The 22,996-nt window shown below is 45.1% G+C and overlaps 1 protein-coding gene across 1 annotated transcript in view; it reads left to right on the top strand.

Moving 5' to 3' along the window:
* Positions 1 to 1,621: 1,621 nt before the first annotated feature.
* Positions 1,622 to 22,996, top strand: part of FBXO41 (F-box protein 41) — a 103,528-nt gene continuing 82,153 nt past the window's right edge. The window contains exon 1 of the mRNA XM_075261872.1: positions 1,622 to 1,801. The gene's annotated coding sequence lies outside the window, so the exon portion shown is untranslated. The remainder of the gene's footprint in view (positions 1,802 to 22,996) is intronic.

Below are 22,996 nucleotides of genomic sequence, written 5' to 3'. Positions count from 1 at the left end.
TATATACTATATAAGAGTCTGTGCTGTGTAATCATTATCTGGGGGACACCGAGGATTATCTGACAGGACTGCAGGGGGCGATACTTATACTGTATATACCCTGTGTCACTTATATACTATATAAGAGTCTGTGCTGTGCAATCATTATCTGGAAGACACCGAGGATTATCTGACAGGACTGCAGGGGGGGCACGACTTTTGGCCAACATTGTATACAGGTAGCACAGGGTATATATACAGACAGTACACGGTATATACAGGCAGTACACGGTATATACAGGCAGTATACGGTATATATACAGGCAGTACACGGTATATATACAGGCAGTATACGGTATATACAGAGAGTACACGGTATATACAGGCAGTACACGGTATATACAGACAGTACATGGTATATATACAGGCAGTACAGGGTATACAGTACATACAGGCAGTACACAATATATACAGGTAGTACACGGTATATACAGACAGTACACGGTATATACAGGCAGTACACGGTATATATACAGGCAGTACACGGTATATACAGGCAGTACATGGTATATACAGGCAGTACACGGTATATATACAGGCAGTACACGGTATATACAGGCAGTACACGGTATATACAGGCAGTACACGGTATATACAGGCAGTACACGGTATATATACAGGCAGTACACGGTATATACAGGCAGTACACGGTATATACAGGCAGTACACGGTATATACAGGCAGTACACGGTATATATACAGGCAGTACACGGTATATACAGGCAGTACACGGTATATACAGGCAGTACACGGTATATACAGGCAGTACACGGTATATATACAGGCAGTACACGGTATATACAGGCAGTACACGGTATATACAGGCAGTACACGGTATATACAGGCAGTACACGGTATATATACAGGCAGTACACGGTATATACAGGCAGTACACAGTATATACAGACAGTACACGGTATATACAGGCAGTACACGGTATATACAGGCAGTACACGGTATATACAGGCAGTACACGGTATATATACAGGCAGTACACGGTATATACAGGCAGTACACGGTATATACAGACAGTACACGGTATATACAGGCAGTACACGGTATATACAGGCAGTACACGGTATATACAGGCAGTACACGGTATATATACAGGCAGTACACGGTATATACAGGCAGTACACAGTATATACAGACAGTACACGGTATATACAGGCAGTACACGGTATATACAGGCAGTACACGGTATATACAGGCAGTACACGGTATATATACAGGCAGTACAGGGTATATATACAGGAAGTACACGGTATATACAGACAGTACACGGTATATACAGGCAGTACACGGTATATACAGGCAGTACACGGTATATACAGGCAGTACACGGTATATACAGGCAGTACACGGTATATATACAGGCATTGCTGTTACTCTGCTGACTATGAGGAGAATCCCATTTTATATCAGAATCTGACAAGATGCCTCAGTCCTGGGGACCGTCTACAAATATACCAGGGCTGTAGTCAGCGTAGTCCCCGCCCTGTGGCCGGCAGGTGCAGGCTATCCTCGGCTCTGGCAGGCTGCGGCCTCCCTGCGGTTATACTGAGGCAGATCTCGGGTACAGTCCAGTCCACACCTGCAGGATGTGTCGGTGCGGCAGTACTGGGGGCAGGCTCTTTGTAGACGGTGCCTTAGTGTGCGGCACATCTGGGCAGCTCAGGAGGTCCTCACGTTAGAAGACACTGCGGGCATCTGCAGGGAGGAGGAGGAGGAGGAGGCACCCCAATATTACCGGGCACAGGAGGTGAGTGGGGCCTGCACCGTGCCCGGGTCACTGCCAGCCTGACAGGAGGAGGCGGCGGTGCAGACATGGAGGGGCGGCATGTCTCCTCTATACACTGAGGGCACCTGTACTGGGGGGTCACTGCAGCAGGAGGTAGGAGGGGGGCGCCACAGCCCAATATCGTGACATGTCGTGTGTGTCAGCCCACCTGTGTACGTGTATAGACGGCTATCTATGTGTGTCCTGTATGTACAGTATATATGTGTGTGTGTGTGTGTATACTGCCTTCTATAGATATATATATATGTATGTACTGACCTCACATCTGTATGACATCATCTACACACATCATATCTGTCAGTCATCTATCTCCTATCTCTCTATCTATCTATCTATCTATCTCCTATCTATCTATCTCCTATCTATCTATCTATCTATCTATCTATCTATCTCCTATCTATCATCTATCTATCTATCTATCTATCTATCTATCTATCTATCTATCTTTCTCCTATCTATCTATCTATCTATCTATCTATCTCCTATCTATCTATCTATCTATCTATCTATCTATCTATCTCCTATCTATCTATCTATCTATCTATCTATCTATCTATCTATCTATCTCTTATCTATCTATCTATCTCCTATCTATCTCTCTATCTATCTATCTATCTATCTATCTATCTCCTATCTATCATCTATCTATCTATCTATCTATCTATCTATCTATCTATCTATCTATCTCCTATCTATCATCTATCTATCTATCTATCTATCTCCTATCTATCTATCTATCTATCTATCTATCTCCTATCTATCATCTATCTATCTATCTATCTATCTATCTATCTATCTATCTCCTATCTATCTATCTATCTATCTATCTATCTATCTCCTATCTATCTATCTATCTATCTATCTATCTATCTATCTATCTCCTATCTATCTATCTATCTATCTATCTATCTATCTATCTATCTATCTATCTCTTATCTATTTATCTATCTCCTATCTATCTATCTATCTATCTATCTATCTATCTATCTATCTCCTATCTATCTATCTATCTATCTATCTATCTATCTCCTATCTATCTATCTATCTATCTATCTATCTATCTATCTCTTATCTATCTATCTATCTCCTATCTCTCTCTCTATCTATCTATCTATCTATCTATCTATCTATCTCTTATCTATCTATCTATCTCCTATCTCTCTCTCTATCTATCTATCTATCTATCTATCTCCTATCTATCTATCTATCTATCTATCTATCTCTTATCTATCTATCTATCTCCTATCTCTCTCTCTATCTATCTATCTATCTATCTCCTATCTATCTATTTATCTGTCTATCTATCTCTCTATCTCTCTATCTATCTATCTATCTATCTATCTCCTATCTATCTCTCTATCTATCTATCTATCTATCTATCTATCTCCTATCTATCTATCTATCTATCTCCTATCTCTCTCTCTATCTATCTATCTATCTCCTATCTATCTATTTATCTGTCTATCTATCTCTCTATCTCTCTATCTATCTATCTATCTATCTATCTATCTATCTATCTATCTCTTATCTATTTATCTATCTCCTATCTATCTATCTATCTATCTATCTATCTATCTATCTATCTCCTATCTATCTATCTATCTATCTATCTATCTCCTATATATCTATCTATCTATCTATCTATCTCCTATCTATCTATCTATCTATCTATCTATCTATCTCCTATCTATCTATCTATCTATCTATCTATCTATCTATCTATCTCTTATCTATTTATCTATCTCCTATCTATCTATCTATCTATCTATCTATCTATCTCCTATCTATCTATCTATCTATCTCCTATCTATCTATCTATCTATCTATCTATCTCTTATCTATTTATCTATCTATCTGTCTATCTATCTCCTATCTATCTATCTATCTATCTCTCTCTCTCTATCTATCTATCTATCTCCTATCTATCTATTTATCTGTCTATCTATCTCCTATCTATCTATCTATCTATCTATCTATCTCCTATCTCTCTATCTATCTATCTATCTATCTATCTATCTATCTCCTATCTATCTATCTCCTATCTATCTATCTATCAATCTATCTATCTCCTATCTATCTATCTATCTATCTATCTATCTCCTATCTATCTATCTATCTATCTATCTATCTCCTATCTATCTATCTATCTATCTATCAATCTATCTATCTCCTATCTATCTATCTATCTATCTATCTATCTATCTATCTATCTCCTATCTATCCCCTATCTATCTATCTATCTATCTATCAATCTATCTATCTCCTATCTATCATCTATCTATCTATCCATCTATTTATCTATCTATCTATCTCCTATCTATCTATCTATCTATCTATCTATCTCCTATCTGTCTATCTATCTATCTATCTATCTATCTATCTATCTATCGCCTATATGCTATTGTGAGGTGGTGTGCGGTAGTAATGTAGTATTATGGGGTAATGTGAGGTAGTAATGTAGTGTCACGGAGCAAAGGTATACGTCTTCCTCCGGATGGTCTTTTGAATCAACACGGACGCAAGAGGTCGGGAGACAACAGCAATTTATTGTAATCCACAAAGTTAGTAGCCGGCAGCGGTCACATCAACCGTAATAACAATAAGTCCACAGAAGTCACAATCCAATGATAGCTTTGGTTCCTTGGTCCTGTAACTAAGTCCTGGCTCTCTGCAGAGCTGTGCACAGGCCGGCTAACACATACTAACTGCTAGCTATATACTATATACTAAGACTGTTACACCTATATCTGTGGGGGGGGAGGGCTGAGTCACAGATCCTTCCCCCCTCACCTATACCAAGGAGAGCAGACTCCCTGTCTACTATGGACAATGCACCATCCAACATCTTCTTGGAGACACAGATCAGATTATCTCCACCCATTGTCCTCACTGGTCCTCACTAGTTAGAGGTATTTGCATACAATGTGCTAACACACTAGACCCCAATCAGCCAACTACACACTGATGTATACAACAGGTTAGAGAATACATTCCACATGAAATATATATTACACATTGCCTATAGTATAGACTCTAACCATCCCGTGACAACCCCTCCCCCTCTCAAAACATGTGCATGACACAATTGGCCTACACAGGTAAATTGGGGAATGCACATCAGTCTCTATAGCTCATATGTCTTCCTGCCGGGATAACCCATCTGCGTTCTGGTGTTGGTTCCCTCGGCGGTACTGAATGGTAAAGTTGTAGGGTTGAAGGGCTGGCATCTGGCAGAAAATCCGGTCGATCCATGTTGGCGTCTCTCTGAGCTTGGCTTCGGGTCACTGCTCCCACAAAGTGGCACTGTAGATTTCCAACATCGTTGCCTAACAGAACATCGGCCGGCAGCCCGCTCATCACACCAATTGTGCATCGTTTTGGTCCATAACCATAGTCGAGTTCCACGGTAGCTTTAGGAATACGTTTCCGAGTACCTCCTGCCAACTCGATAGAAAGGCCAGGGCCCTCCTCTAGGGCCTCGGGTCGAACCACTCGGGGGTCCGCTACCGTTAGGAAAGCTCCCGAGTCCCGGAATCCAACAACTGTTCGGCCATCCAGTAGGACCTCCTGCAAGTGCTTCCGCTGAAGGTTTGCAGGATGTGTGGCAGAAGGCTGAATCCCATAGACCCCTGGAGGTGGAACAGATGGGTCATTCATGGAGTCATCTGGAAATGGGGCCAAACTTTCTGTCCTAGGGGTGGTTCCCAGGTAGTGAATAGGCCGGGATGCCACGGTGGCCCGTGCCCCCATGTTAACAGGGCAACTAGCTTGCAAATGTCCAGGCCGCCCGCACCCAAAACATCTGCGCTCTAGCATTCTTCCAGTAGGTCGTTGTCTAGGGACAGGGTTGTTCATAGCTGGAGGCCGATGGGCTGGGGCAGGGGTAGAGGGGGAATTGTAATCCTGAGGCCGGACACGAAAGGTGGGTGGCTGGATGAAGGTTGTCTGGCGGACTGTGGTAGTTTTCCGCTCCTCTGCAAACAACCTCTTCCACTGCGGCTTGATGGTCAGGCCCTCATCTGCAAGAGAAGCAGCTTGCTCCACTGTGGCTGGGTTCCGTTCCAGCACCCACTCACGGATCTCAGCGGGGCACTGGGAAAAGAACTGTTCCTTAAGTATGACTTGGAGGATCTTATCGACTGTGACAGCCTCCTCTCCTTCTAGCCATCGCTTGCATGCTTGCTTCAACTTGTGGGCGAACATGTGGAAGGAGCTTCCCCCATTGTAAGACAAAGAGCGGAACTGAACTCGGTAGGACTCTGGAGTGACTGCATAATACTTCTGCACCGCTCTTTTAATGGCCTCATAGTCCCGCTGATCACTAGGGTCCATGGCTCTGAGAGCTTCCGCAGCCCCATCTCGTAGGTGCCCCACCAGATACCGGACCCAATCCTTCTCTGGGACTTCCATCAGGTGGCACTGGTGTTCGAAGTCCTGAAAATATCCATCAACATCCCCAGCCGCTTCATCAAAGGTCTTGAAGTGTTTATGGGAGACATATGGTGGTTCTCTTACTGTTGGGCTGGGGGTCGACGTTTGATTATAATTCCGCGCAGTTATCTCAGCCATTCGCATTTCATGCGCCATTCTTTCCTTTTCATGCGCCATTCTCTGTTCCTCCTTCTCCGTTTCCTGAGCCCTCTGTAATGCTCTACTCCTTTGCTCTGCAGTTGCTCCTAGCCCCAGCACTGCCAATTCCTCCTCATACAAAACAACCCATCTGCTCTTTTGGGTCTGTACCTGCCACTCCCGTATCTCTCCAGTCTCCTGGGGGCAGCCCTCCTCATGGTCGCTTTGCAGGGTCATCTCCTCCAGTGCCTCGATCAGTTGCTCTTTCGTTCTTCCCTGGTAACTCAGGTTTAGTTCCCGGGCCCTTACTTGTAGACTTGCCATAGTCCAGTTCCTGTATTCTGAGGTTGTGGCTCCATTAATCGCTGAGCTGCTGTAGTCCATCTCGCTGTCCGCTGTTGATCCCACCGCTGCCAACCAGTTGTCACGGAGCAAAGGTATACGTCTTCCTCCGGATGGTCTTTTGAATCAACACGGACGCAAGAGGTCGGGAGACAACAGCAATTTATTGTAATCCACAAAGTTAGTAGCCGGCGGCGGTCACATCAACCGTAATAACAATAAGTCCACAGAAGTCACAATCCAATGATAGCTTTGGTTCCTTGGTCCTGTAACTAAATCCTGGCTCTCTGCAGAGCTGTGCACAGGCCGGCTAACACATACTAACTGCTAGCTATATACTATATACTAAGACTGTTACACCTATATCTGTGGGTGGGAAGGGCTGAGCCACAGATCCTTCCCCCCTCACCTATGCCAAGGAGAGCAGACTCCCTGTCTACTATGGACAATGCACCATCCAACATCTTCTTGGAGACACAGATCAGATTATCTCCACCCATTGTCCTCACTGGTCCTCACTAGTTAGAGGTATTTGCATACAATGTGCTAACACACTAGACCCGAATCAGCCAACTACACATTGATGTATATAACAGGTTAGAGAATACATTCCACATGAAATATATATTACACATTGCCTATAGTATAGACTCTAACCATCCCGTGACATGTAGTATTATGGGGTAATGTGCGGTAGTAATGTAGTATTATGAGGTAATGTGAGGTAGTAATGTAGTATTATGAGGTAATGTGAGGTAGTAATGTAGTATTATGGGGTAATGTGAGGTAGTAATGTAGTATTATGGGGTAATGTGAGGTAGTAATGTAGTATTATGAGGTAATGTGAGGTAGTAATGTAGTATTATGAGGTAATGTGAGGTAGTAATGTAGTATTATGAGGTAATGTGAGGTAGTAATGTAGTATTATGAGGTAATGTGAGGTAGTAATGTAGTATTATGAGGTAATGTGAGGTAGTAATGTAGTATTATGAGGTAATGTGAGGTAGTAATGTAGTATTATGAGGTAATGTGAGGTAGTAATGTAGTATTATGAGGTAATGTGAGGTAGTTATGTAGTATTATGAGGTAGTGTGAGGTAGTAATGTAGTATTATGAGGTAATGTGAGGTAGTAATGTAGTATTATGAGGTATTGTGAGGTAGTAATGTAGTATTATGAGGTAATGTGAGGTAGTAATGTAGTATTATGAGGTAATGTGAGGTAGTAATGTAGTATTATGAGGTAATGTGAGGTAGTTATGTAGTATTATGAGGTAGTGTGAGGTAGTAATGTAGTATTATGAGGTAATGTGAGGTAGTTATGTAGTATTATGAGGTAGTGTGAGGTAGGGTAATGTGCTGTAGTAATGTAGTATTATGAGGTAATGTGAGGTAGTAATGTAGTATTATGGGGTAATGTGCGGTAGTAATGTAGTATTATGAGGTAATGTGAGGTAGTAATGTAGTATTATGAGGTAATGTGAGGTAGTTATGTAGTATTATGAGGTAATGTGAGGTAGTAATGTAGTATTATGAGGTAATGTGAGGTAGTTATGTAGTATTATGAGGTAATGTGAGGTGGTAATGTAGTATTATGAGGTAATGTGAGGTAGTTATGTAGTATTATGAGGTAGTGTGAGGTAGTAATGTAGTATTATGAGGTAATGTGAGGTAGTAATGTAGTATTATGAGGTAATGTGAGGTAGTAATGTAGTATTATGGGGTAATGTGCGGTAGTAATGTAGTATTATGAGGTAATGTGAGGTAGTTATGTAGTATTATGAGGTAATGTGAGGTGGTAATGTAGTATTATGGGGTAATGTGCTGTAGTAATGTAGTATTATGAGGTAGTGTGAGGTAGTAATGTAGTATTATGAGGTAATATGAGGTAGTAATGTAGTATTATGAGGTAATGTGAGGTAGTTATGTAGTATTATGAGGTAATGTGAGGTAGTAATGTAGTATTATGGGGTAATGTGAGGTAGTTATGTAGTATTATGAGGTAGTAATGTAATATTATGGGGTAATGTGCGTTAGTAATGTAGTATTATGGGGTAATGTGAGGTAGTAATGTAGTATGTAGTACGTAGTATGAGGTAATGACGTCTTCTGGCAGGTAGTGGAGTTTTGTGAAGAAGTTCTGAGGACTTATGAGGAGATCTTGTGGTATTGTGTATGTAATGTAATGAGTAATAGTAAGGAGACATGGAGGTGTGTGGTAAGGTGAGGCCTTGTAGGTTCTCCCAGTCTCTAGTACAAGTCTCTGGGGCCCCCGGCTGCTGTGTGGTTGGTTGTGCGCCATGTACAGTGCGGTCCTGTGCACTCACCTCAGTTACTAGAGCGCCCCCTGGTGTCCTAGAGGTGTCACACAGATGGCGGCTCCCCTCAGGACTGCCCGGGTGCGGCAGTGTCCACCATGGTGAGAATCGTTATAGATCGCACATATGGCCGTCTCGTCTGTATACTGGATGGCGATCGCATGTGAGGAGGCGGGAAATGTGCGTTCTGTGTGACATGGCCTTACACGTGAGAAGATGTGACCTACTAGTGAGGTGGTGACGTCATGTCTTACTGAGTCCATGTGATAGTGAGGTCATGTCATGTAATAATCAGCTCATGTAATATGAGGTCATGTGATAATGAGGTCATGGCATATAGTAACGAGGTAATATGATGTAATAATGAGGTCAAGTGATAATGAGGCTATGCTATGTGATAATGAGGTCATGTGATGTTATAATGAGGTGCTCTGTGAATTAGGTCCTTACATGTAATAATGAGGTCATGTGTTAATGAGGTCATGTGATGTAATAGCGAGGTCATTGATAATGAGGTCCTGTGATGTCATAATGTGGTGATGTCATGTAATATTGAGGTCATGTGATATAATAATCATGTGTTGCTCTGTGTATTAATGAAGGGACACTATAGCTTACACACTCAGTGACTTATCTGACAATGGGGCGTCTCCCGTCAGCGGAGGTTCCGTCATTGTCTGATGTGTGGAGGTCTCAGAGGTTGGACCCCCACCATGATGGCGCAGTCTTATATGGTGTACATACGAGAGAGCTCTGCCCCAGGTCATGTGCACTCACTGGCCAAAAATAATACTGCACCGAGGATCAATCGCGTCCTGTCCAGGAGAATCTTCCTGTGATGACAATATTACACCGAAAGAGAAAGTTATTAGTAAACCTGAACAATGGGGCGCAGGCTCTGGGACGCTGATGGCACCTCTAGCCTGGATACAAGATACTATATACAGCAGGACATGGCGGTATACAGCAGACCTTCGATGGGGCTTCTAGAATCTGTCCACCAACCTGCCAGTGCCCTTTGGTTAAGTCCAGAACAAACAAAGGGCAGAGCGCTGAGCGTGCTTATGGTGTAGATGAGTATGAGTTGGTCCCTCACCTGCAGCTGTTGTGAATGAGTCCCAACACCAATGCAAGCCTCGAGGTGGCGGTGGAATCCACAGACTGGTCACCGAGGACCGGACGGTAATGGAAGGAAGGAGGCCAGTGGTTAGAGATGGACGTCTGCGCTCTCTGCTCCACAGATTGGAGTGTCAACAAGATGAATAAAATATAGGACCTTTATTGGAGAAAAACATACTGCACAAGGCGTTGCGAGCTCCACAAGCTCTTCTTCAGGTGCACAGTTACTTGCTAGGTGAGGTCAGATGTGTGCACCATGGTGCACCAGGGTTACCAGACTCCAGGAGAGGCAGTACAGCACGCCCTTCTAGAGTCACAGTGCACACCTGACGTTCGGTTGCAGTTTCTGCTGAACAAGCAGGATGAGCAAACAAAGTTACTCGCCTGGAACTGCGGCAGTCCATGGACCCAGTTGTCAGGGGACAGTATGCAGCAACGTGACCCAGTTCATGGCACCGCCAACACCCGGGGTGATATGAGGCTCCATTTTGAGACCTGGGTTTAAAGTTCACAGTCCGAGCTGCCTGTTCCCCCTCTGAGTGTCCTCCCATCACAACCTTCCTCACCCCCATAGTAGTTGGTACAGTCTTACTCGTCTTGGAGACGTCTTCAGTAGCTCCTCGGTGGCTCGGTACCGTTCCACTAAACACACCAGTGGTCAGCCATTGTAGGTCCCACCTGTGTAACCCAGCGCTGAACCTTAGGTGGAAGTGACCTGGTGTACTTGTCCAGTACCAGTCTCTCCACCATCTGGGCCGGAGTGGCCTCCTCAGGCTGGAGCCATTTCTTTACCAGATACACCAGGTCATGCCTCTGGGATCGGGGCGGAGGACTCTCAGAGAAAGTCCATGGTGCACTCTCCCAGCACCTACGTGCATGTTGACCCTGGGATATGCCAAGATCTCACCTCTCAGTTTAGGGTACTCCTTAGCCTCCTGTTCACACAGGTCATAGAAGGCCTTCTGAGGTTCCCGGTGAGAATCGGCTCCACAACATCGGCCCACTCGACAAGTCCCTCAAAAACCCAAAGATATGTCTCCACGTCATTTATGGATGCGATCCTTAGCAGGACACTCTATACGGCAGCTCGGGCAGCGCTCTGTACCCTCTGGGTCTCTCTTACACCTGTACTCTCTACTGCCGTCCTCTGGTCGACCAGAGCATTGCCGAGCTGCGTCATAAGCCACAAGTTCATCTCCTACAGCTGTGCCTGAGCTTCGTGCGTTCACCTCTCGGCTTCCATCTGGGCTTGTTGCTGCTGCGGTAGGACGACCTGCCCAAACTGTTTTACAAAGTCCTCCATGCTGGAGCTCTGCTTTAACCTCTCCTGCAGCCTTCACCCAGGACATAGGACAGGGGGAAAAAATGGATGTTTGACTCTTTAAGACCATTTAAATTGGCATGCCCGCATCCGAAGCTCCATATGTGGGGGAGGTACAAGCAGAGGTGCGGACCCAACCAGTCACAGACAGCGACACAGAATCTGTAGCAAACAGGTTTATTTAGAAAAAAAACTGCAAAATAAATAAATGGTCACGTCAGGCACAAAAAGGAGCAAAATAAAATACAGCCTTAACTTCAGGCAAAAAAAGAGCAACAAAACCTGCTCGTCTGAGCGCTAACTAAGTACTAACTAGTACTACCAGTCACACAAACCAACCAAAAGAGGACAGAGCCAGGCACCTCCTCTCCTTCCTGGATCTCCTCAGAAGTTCAGCTCTGCAGCCTTTTATGGCCCAGTAACGAACCCGGGGCTGAGGCCTATTCAAGACCCAGCCGGGACCTCAAATAGCTCAGAAATCAGGAGGAGATATACCGGGACTCCAGCACTCTGCCTGTCACCTTCTCATAGTACACAGTGACTGCACCATCAGAATAGTGAGCGCAGCTCTGGAGTATAATACAGGATAAGTAATGTAATGTATGTACACAGTGACTGTACCAGCAGAATAGTGAGTGCAGCTCAGGAGTATAATACAGTATAAGTAATGTAATGTGTGTACACAGTGACCAGCAGAATAGTGAGCGCAGCTCTGGGTTATAATACAGGATAAGTAATGTAATGTATGTACACAGTGACTGCACCAGCAGAATAGTGAGCGCAGCTCTGGGGTATAATACAGGATAAGTAATGTAATGTATGTACACAGTGACTGCACCAGCAGAATAGTGAGCGCAGCTCTGGGGTATAATACATTATAAGTAATGTAATGTATGTACACAGTGACTGCACCAGCAGAATAGTGAGCGCAGCTCTGGAGTATAATACAGGATAAGTAATGTAATGTATGTACACAGTGACTGCACCAGCAGAATAGTGAGCGCAGCTCTGGGGTATAATACAGGATAAGTAATGTAATGTATGTACACAGTGACTGTACCAGCAGAATAGTGAGCGCAGCTCTCGGGTATAATACAGGATAAGTAATGTAATGTATGTACACAGTGACTGTACCAGCAGAATAGTGAGCGCAGCTCTGGAGTATAATACAGGATAAGTAATGTAATGTATGTACACAGTGACTGTACCAGCAGAATAGTGAGCGCAGCTCTGGAGTATAATACAGGATAAGTAATGTAATGTATGTACACAGTGACTGCACCAGCAGAATAGTGAGGGCAGCTCTGGAGTATAATACAGGCGAAAGTAATGTATGTACACAGTGACTGTACCAGCAGAATAGTGAGCGCAGCTCTGGAGTATAATACAGAATAAGTAATGTAATGTATGTACACAGTGACTGTACCAGCAGAATAGTGAGCCCAGCTCTGGAGTATAATACAGGATAAGTAATGTAATGTATGTACACAGTGACTGCTCCAGCAGAATAGTGAGCACAGCTCTGAAGTATAATACAGGATAAGTAATGTAATGTATGTACACAGTGACTGCACCAGCAGAATAGTGAGCGCAGCTCTGGGGTATAATACAGGATAAGTAATGTAATGTATGTACACAGTGACTGCACCAGCAGAATAGTGAGCGCAGCTCTGGAGTATAATACAGGATAAGTAATGTAATGTATGTACACAGTGACTGTACCAGCAGAATAGTGAGCGCAGCTCTGGAGTATAATACAGGATAAGTAATGTAATGTATGTACACAGTGACTGTACCAGCAGAATAGTGAGCGCAGCTCTGGAGTATAATACAGGATAAGTAATGTAATGTATGTACACAGTGACTGTACCAGCAGAATAGTGAGCGCAGCTCTGGAGTATAATACAGGATAAGTAATGTAATGTATGTACACAGTGACTGCACCAGCAGAATAGTGAGCGCAGCTCTGGAGTATAATACAGGATAAGTAATGTAATGTATGTACACAGTGACTGTACCAGCAGAATAGTGAGCCCAGCTCTGGAGTATAATACAGGATAAGTAATGTAATGTATGTACACAGTGACTGCACCAGCAGAATAGTGAGGGCAGCTCTGGAGTATAATACAGGCGAAAGTAATGTATGTACACAGTGACTGTACCAGCAGAATAGTGAGCGCAGCTCTGGAGTATAATACAGGATAAGTAATGTAACGTATGTACACAGTGACTGTACCAGCAGAATAGTGAGCGCAGCTCTGGAGTATAATACAGGATAAGTAATGTAATGTATGTACACAGTGACTGTACCAGCAGAATAGTGAGCGCAGCTCTGGGGTATAATACAGGATAAGTAATGTAATGTATGTACACAGTGACTGTACCAGCAGAATAGTGAGCGCAGCTCTGGAGTATAATACAGGATAAGTAATGTAATGTATGTACACAGTGACTGTACCAGCAGAATAGTGAGCGCAGCTCTGGAGTATAATACAGGATAAGTAATGTAATGTATGTACACAGTGACTGTACCAGCAGAATAGTGAGCGCAGCTCTGGGGTATAATACAGGATAAGTAATGTAATGTATGTACGCAGTGACTGTACCAGCAGAATAGTGAGCGCAGCTCTGGAGTATAATATAGGATAAGTAATGTAATGTATGTACACAGTGACTACACCAGCAGAATAGTGAGCGCAGCTCTGGAGTATAATACAGGATAAGTAATGTAATGTATGTACACAGTGACTGTACCGGCAGAATAGTGAGCGCAGCTCTGGAGTATAATACAGGATAAGTAATGTAATGTATGTACACAGTGACTGTACCAGCAGAATAGTGAGCGCAGCTCTGGGGTATAATACAGGATAAGTAATGTAATGTATGTACACAGTGACTGTACCAGCAGAATAGTGAGCGCAGCTCTGGAGTATAATACAGGATAAGTAATGTAATGTATGTACACAGTGACTGTACCAGCAGAATAGTGAGCGCAGCTCTGGAGTATAATACAGGATAAGTAATGTAATGTATGTACACAGTGACTGTACCAGCAGAATAGTGAGCGCAGCTCTGGGGTATAATACAGGATAAGTAATGTAATGTATGTACGCAGTGACTGTACCAGCAGAATAGTGAGCGCAGCTCTGGAGTATAATATAGGATAAGTAATGTAATGTATGTACACAGTGACTACACCAGCAGAATAGTGAGCGCAGCTCTGGAGTATAATGCAGGATAAGTAATGTAATGTATGTACACAGTGACTGTACCGGCAGAATAGTGAGCGCAGCTCTGGAGTATAATACAGGATAAGTAATGTAATGTATGTACACAGTGACTGCACCAGCAGAATAGTGAGCGCAGCTCTGGAGTATAATACAGGATAAGTAATGTATTGTATGTACACAGTGACTGTACCAGCAGAATATTGAGCGCAGCTCTGGAGTATAATACAGGATAAGTAATGTAATGTATGTACGCAGTGACTGTACCAGCAGAATAGTGAGCGCAGCTCTGGAGTATAATACAGGATAAGTAATGTAATGTATGTACACAGTGACTACACCAGCAGAATAGTGAGCGCAGCTCTGGAGTATAATACAGGATAAGTAATGTAATGTATGTACACAGTGACTGCACCAGCAGAATAGTGAGCGCAGCTCTGGAGTGTAATACAGGATAAGTAATGTAATGTATGTACACAGTGACTGCACCAGCAGAATAGTGAGCGCAGCTCTGGAGTATAATACAGGATAAGTAATGTAATGTATGTACACAGTGACTGTACCAGCAGAATAGTGAGCGCAGCTCTGGAGTATAATACAGGATAAGTAATGTAATATATGTACGCAGTGACTGTACCAGCAGAATAGTGAGCGCAGCTCTGGAGTATAATACAGGATAAGTAATGTAATGTATGTACACAGTGACTGTACCAGCAAAATAGTGAGCGCAGCTCTGGAGTATAATACAGGATAAGTAAGGTAATGTATGTACACAGTGACTGCACCAGCAGAATAGTGAGCGCAGCTCTGCAGTATAATACAGGATAAGTAATGTAATGTATGTACACAGTGACTGTACCAGCAGAATAGTGAGCGCAGCTCTGGAGTATAATACAGGATAAGTAATGTAATGTATGTACACAGTGACTGCACCAGCAGAATAGTGAGCGCTGCTCTGGAGTATAATACAGGATAAGTAATGTAATGTATGTACACAGTGACTACACCAGCAGAATAGTGAGCGCAGCTCTGGAGTATAATACAGGATAAGTAATGTAATGTATGTACACAGTGACTGTACCGGCAGAATAGTGAGCGCAGCTCTGGAGTATAATACAGGATAAGTAATGTAATGTATGTACACAGTGACTACCAGCAAAATAGTGAGCGCAGCTCTGGAGTATAATACAGGATAAGTAAGGTAATGTATGTACACAGTGACTGCACCAGCAGAATAGTGAGCGCAGCTCTGCAGTATAATACAGGATAAGTAATGTAATGTATGTACACAGTGACTGTACCAGCAGAATAGTGAGCGCAGCTCTGGAGTATAATACAGGATAAGTAATGTAATGTATGTACACAGTGACTGCACCAGCAGAATAGTGAGCACAGCTCTGGGGTATAATACAGGATAAGTAATGTAATGTATGTACACAGTGACTGCACCAGCAGAATAGTGAGCGCTGCTCTGGAGTATAATACAGGATAAGCAATGTAATGTATGTACACAGTGACTGCACCAGCAGAATAGTGAGCGCAGCTCTGGAGTATAATACAGGATAAGTAATGTAATGTATGTACACAGTGACTACACCAGCAGAATAGTGAGCGCAGCTCTGGGGTATAATACAGGATAAGTAATGTAATGTATGTACACAGTGACTGTACCGGCAGAATAGTGAGCTCAGCTCTGGAGTATAATACAGGATAAGTAATATAATGTATGTACACAGTGACTGTACCAGCAGAATAGTGAGCGCAGCTCTGGAGTATAATACAGGATAAGTAATGTAATGTATGTACACAGTGACTGCACCAGCAGAATAGTGAGCGCAGCTCTGGAGTATAATACAGGATAAGTAATGTATGTACACAGTGACTGCACCAGCAGAATAGTGAGCGCAGCTCTGGAGTATAATACAGGATAAGTAATGTAATGTATGTACACAGTGACTGCACCAGCAGAATAGTGAGCGCAGCTCTGGGGTATAATACAGGATAAGTAATGTAATGTATGTACACAGTGACTGCACCAGCAGAATAGTGAGCACAGCTCTGGAGTATAATACAGGATAAGTAATGTAATGTATGTACACAGTGACTGTACCAGCAGAATAGTGAGCGCAGCTCTGGGGTATAATACAGGATAAGTAATGTAATGTATGTACACAGTGACTGCACCAGCAGAATAGTGAGCGCAGCTCTGGAGTATAATACAGGATAAGTAATGTAATGTATGTACACAGTGACTGCACCAGCAGAATAGTGAGCGCAGCTCTGGAGTATAATACAGGATAAGTAATGTAATGTATGTACACAGTGACTGCACCAGCAGAATAGTGAGCGCAGCTCTGGGGTATAATACAGGATAAGTAATGTAATGTATACGCACACAGTGACTGCACCAGCAGAATAGTGAGCGCAGCTCTGGAGTATAATACAGGATAAGTAATGTAATGTATACGCACACAGTGACTGCACCAGCAGAATAGTGAGCGCTGCTCTGGAGTATAATACATGGTGTAACTCAGGATCTGACACTGGGATAAATTTATGGGTGACCTTGGGGGTTGGTGGAGATCAGGATACATGAGCGCTGTGTCTGTATAGTATTTAGACCTTGATTAATATTTATGCACTGAAGAGGAGAGGGTAAATCTTTGTAAACATGGCTGAATACAATTGTTACCATGGCAGCTGCGGAGCAGGAACCTGGCGAGATCTTAAAAGCTTCCCGACTTTTCTGGAGTTAGTATTGTGCGGGCAGATGCCGAGGCTGCTGTGCTCACTACAGGCACTTCACTAATTATAGGGCCAAGCGGCCACAGCAGAGCGCCCCCTACCCACCTCCACCCCCCATCCGGTATACATCCAGCAGACCGCACAGTTATGGACCACAATACCCCCTATACATACAGGCAGCCGGGCCCTACAGGTTCACACCACCATACCCTACTATTACCCCCTACACATACAGTCAGCCGGACCCTACAGCTTCACACCACAATACCCTACTATTACCCCCTACACATACAGTCAGCCGGACCCTACAGCTTCACACCACAATACCCTACTATTACCCCCTATACATACAGGCAGCCGGGCCCTACAGCTTCATACCACAATACCCTACTATTACCCCCTATACATACAGTCAGCCGGACCCTACAGCTTCACACCACAATACCCTACTATTACCCCCTATACATACAGTCAGCCGGACCCTACAGCTTCACACCACAATACCCTACTATTACCCCCTATACATACAGTCAGCCGGACCCTACAGCTTCACACCACAATACCCTACTATTACCCCCTATACATACAGGCAGCCGGACCCTACAGCTTCACACCACCATACCCTACTATCACCCCCTATACATACAGGCAGCCGGACCCTACAGCTTCACACCACCATACCCTACTATCACCCCCTATGCATACAGCCAGCCGGACCCTACAGCTTCACACCACAATACCCTACTATTACCCCCTATACATACAGCCAGCCGGACCCTACAGCTTCACACCACAATACCCTACTATTACCCCCTATACATACAGCCAGCCGGACCCTACAGCTTCACACCACAATACCCTACTATTACCCCCTACACATACAGACAGCCGGACCCTACAGCTTCACACCACCATACCCTACTATCACCCCCTACATATACAGTCAGCCGGACCCTACAGCTTCACACCACCATACCCTACTATCACCCCCTATACATACAGCCAGCCAGACCCTACAGCTTCACACCACAATACCCTACTATTACCCCCTACACATACAGTCAGCCGGGCCCTACAGCTTCACACCACAATACCCTACTATTACCCCCTACACATACAGTCAGCCGGACCCTACAGCTTCACACCACCATACCCTACTATCACCCCCTATACATACAGGCAGCCGGACCCTACAGCTTCACACCACAATACCCTACTATCACCCCCTATACATACAGTCAGCCGGACCCTACAGCTTCACACCACAATACCCTACTATCACCCCCTATACATATAGTCAGCCGGGCCCTACAGCTTCACACCACCATACCCTACTATTACCCCCTATACATACAGGCAGCCGGGCCCTACAGCTTCACACCACAATACCCTACTATTACCCCCTACACATACAGTCAGTCGGACCCTACAGCTTCACACCACAATACCCTACTATCACCCCCTATACATACAGGCAGCCGGACCCTACAGCTTCACACCACAATACCCTACTATTACCCCCTACACATACAGGCAGCCGGACCCTACAGCTTCACATTACAATACCCTACTATTACCCCCTATACATACAGGCAGCCGGACCCTACAGCTTCATACCACAATACCCTACTATCACCCCCTATACATACAGGCAGCCGGGCCCTACAGCTTCACACCACAATACCCTACTATTACCCCCTATACATACAGCCAGCCGGACCCTACAGCTTCACACCACAATACCCTACTATTACCCCCTATACATACAGCCAGCCGGACCCTACAGCTTCACACCACCATACCCTACTATCACCCCCTACACATACAGTCAGCCGGACCCTACAGCTTCACACCACAATACCCTACTATTACCCCCTATACATACAGGCAGCCGGACCCTACAGCTTCACACCACAATACCCTACTATCACCCCCTATACATACAGCCAGCCGGACCCTACAGCTTCACACCACAATACCCTACTATTAACCCCCTATAAATACAGGCAGCTGGACCCTACAGCTCTGGGCCACAATACCCCACCATCACCCCTGTATAGGGCCAGAGGGTCCCTGCGGCTCCGATTCACCATCTTCCACCCACACATGCACCATATTGCTTTTCTGACCCTGTGTGACTTACGACTTCTCAGCTACCTCAGTATATGAACACTTCCGTATACACTGTGACCTATATACACGTTGTGAGGACTGTGGGTCACCGCTATTACATGTCTGTGGTCGGCACGTGTTGGATTATGTGTACGGAGAAGTTGCCGGTTGCGTGCGTCAGCCGCTGTGAGACGCCATAAGCCCACCACTTCCTCTTCTATAAGATTACAGGCTTCCATTAGACGGTGTGCAATGTATTGATCCTTATGTACGGTGGAGTCTATGGGGCCGGATGAATGGATGACGCACCTCCGCCTCTAAGACCCCGAGTCGTTGCCGCCTGATTTTCCGTGGTGTTTATTATGGAGACTTACGCTCCTATTTGTAGATAATGTGAGCGCCACTTATCTCATCTACTGAATAGTCACTTCTGGTCGCCGCTGCTCCCGGTAGGAGACGCTTCAGGTGACGGCGACGTTCCTGTGCGCGTAATCCGGTTAATATGATGAAGAGTTTGATTCATTTTTACATAACAAGACTCTTGAAAGTTTCGGAATCGCCAGCAGATTAAGTCAACGGGAGCGGCATAATCCACTTACTGGAAATGTCTACCTGCTCCCTGTCAGCGGATCCCACACACGTAGCCTGTAGACACTGCATGTACCTCCATATGGTGTCTGTATACCGCACAGTGGTACGCTTCCTGCCATATGGTGTCTGTGTACCGCACAGTGTTATACTCCCCGCCATATGGTGTCTGTATACCGCACAGTGTTATACTCCCCGCCATATGGTGTCTGTGTACCGCACAGTGATATATACTCCTCGCCATATGGTGTCTGTGTACCGCACAGTGTTATATTCCCCGCCATATGGTGTCTGTGTACCGCACAGTGTTATACTCCCCGCCATATGGTGTCTGTATACCGCACAGTGGTATGCTTCCCGCCATATGGTGTCTGTGTACCGCACAGTGTTATACTCCCCGCCATATGGTGTCTGTATACCGCACAGTGTTATACTCCCCGCCATATGGTGTCTGTATACTGCACAGTGTTATGCTCCTCTCCATATGGTGTCTGTGTACCGCACAGTGATATACTCCTCGACATATGGTGTCTGTGTACCGCACAGTGTTATATTCCCCGCCATATGGTGTCTGTGTACCGCACAGTGATATATACTCCTCGCCATATGGTGTCTGTGTACCGCACAGTGATATACTCCTCACCATATGGTGTCTGTGTACCGCACAGTGTTATACTCCTCGCCATATGGTGTCTGTATACCGCAGACTTTTATGCTCCCCGCCATATGGTGTCTGTGTACCGCACAGTGGTATGCTTCCCGCCATATGGTGTCTGTGTACCGCACAGTGTTATACTCCCCGCCATATGGTGTCTGTATACCGCACAGTGTTATACTCCCCGCCATATGGTGTCTGTATACTGCACAGTGTTATGCTCCTCTCCATATGGTGTCTGTGTACCGCACAGTGATATACACCTCGACATATAGTGTCTGTGTACCGCACAGTGGTATGTTCCCCGCCATATGGTGTCTCTGTACCGCACAGTGGTATGTTCCCCGCCATATGGTGTCTCTGTACCGCACAGTGGTATGTTCCCCGCCATATGGTGTCTCTGTACCGCACAGTGGTAAGCTCCCCACCATATGGTGTCTGTATACCGCACTGTGGTATACTCCCCTCCATATGGTGTCTGTGTACCGCACAGTGGTAAGCTCCCCACCATATGGTGTCTGTGTACCGCACTGTGGTATACTCCCCTCCATATGGTGTCTGTATACCGCACAGTGGTATGTTCCCCGCCATATGGTGTCTGTGTACCGCACAGTGGTATGTTCCCCGCCATATGGTGTCTCTGTACCGCACAGTGGTATGTTCCTCGCCATATGGTGTCTCTGTACCGCACAGTGGTAAGCTCCCCACCATATGGTGTCTGTATACCGCACTGTGGTATACTCCCCTCCATATGGTGTCTGTGTACCGCATAGTGGTATACTCCCCTCCATATAGTGTCTGTATACCGCACAGTGGTATGTTCCCCGCCATATGGTGTCTCTGTACCGCACAGTGGTAAGCTCCCCACCATATGGTGTCTGTGTACCGCACTGTGGTATACTCCCCTCCATATGGTGTCTGTGTACCGCACAGTGGCATACTCCCCTCCATATGGTGTCTGTATACCGCACAGTGGTATGTTCCCCGCCATATGGTGTCTGTTTACCGCACAATGGTATGTTCCCCGCTATATGGTGTCTGTGTACCGCACAGTGGTATACTCCCCTCCATATGGTGTCTGTATACCGCACAGTGGTATGTTCCCCGCCATATGGTGTCTGTGTACCCCACAATGGTATGTTCCCCGCTATATGGTGTCTGTATACCGCACTGTGGTTTACTCCCCTCCATATGGTGTCTGGGTACCGCACAGTGGTATGCTTCCCGCCATATGGTGTCTGTGTACCGCACAGTGTTATACTCCCCACCATATGGTGTCTGTGTACCGCACAGTGGTAAGCTCCCGGCCATATGGTGTCTGTATACCGCACTGTGGTATGTTCCCCGCCATATGGTGTCTGTGTACCGCACAGTGGTAAGCTCCCGGCCATATGGTGTCTGTATACCGCACTGTGGTATGTTCCCCGCCATATGGTGTCTGTGTACCGCACAGTGGTATACTCCCCTCCATATGGTGTCTGTATACCGCACAGTGGTATGTTCCCCGCCATATGGTGTCTGTTTACCGCACTGTGGTATGTTCCCCGCCATATGGTGTCTGTGTACCGCACAGTGGTATACTCCCCTCCATATGGTGTCTGTATACCGCACAGTGGTATGTTCCCCGCCATATGGTGTCTGTTTACCGCACAATGGTATGTTCCCCGCTATATGGTGTCTGTGTACCGCACAGTGGTACGCTTCTCTAGAGGAGTCCTTATCATTAGGCTTCTGAGTGCAGCCGGTCCGTAGATTTTACTTCACTGTGTACAAGTATGGAGTCTGATAATACTGCAACAATGTGCACAAGATCTAAGACACCTAATATATCCAAGATGGCCACACTCTTACTTTTTGTCTCTTCAATCCTGTGAAGAGTGTAAAAGATTTACTAAGAGAGTCTCTAAATCCTGGCACTATCCTTGGGCTCGAGGAGATCCCATAGAATAGATCCACCATAGATCCCTTCTGTACAGTGGGATTCCCTTAGTGTGGTGGATTTCTATGGACAGCAGTGAGGAATATGCAATCAAGGCCTCATTGGTGAGAAAAATGGAGTTTGCTCTGAGCGCCACCTTCTGGAAGCAGTGACCACCTTGTGGATACCTTTATGTGGTGCACTGCGGTGAGCACTGGTGGTAATACTGGTTGGCACTTGACTT

Source organism: Leptodactylus fuscus, chromosome 1 (genome assembly GCF_031893055.1).
Source record: "Leptodactylus fuscus isolate aLepFus1 chromosome 1, aLepFus1.hap2, whole genome shotgun sequence".
NCBI classification, from domain to species: domain Eukaryota; kingdom Metazoa; phylum Chordata; class Amphibia; order Anura; family Leptodactylidae; genus Leptodactylus; species Leptodactylus fuscus.
Note: the sequence above shows the minus strand (reverse complement) of the source record. Positions and strands in the feature narration are given on the sequence as shown.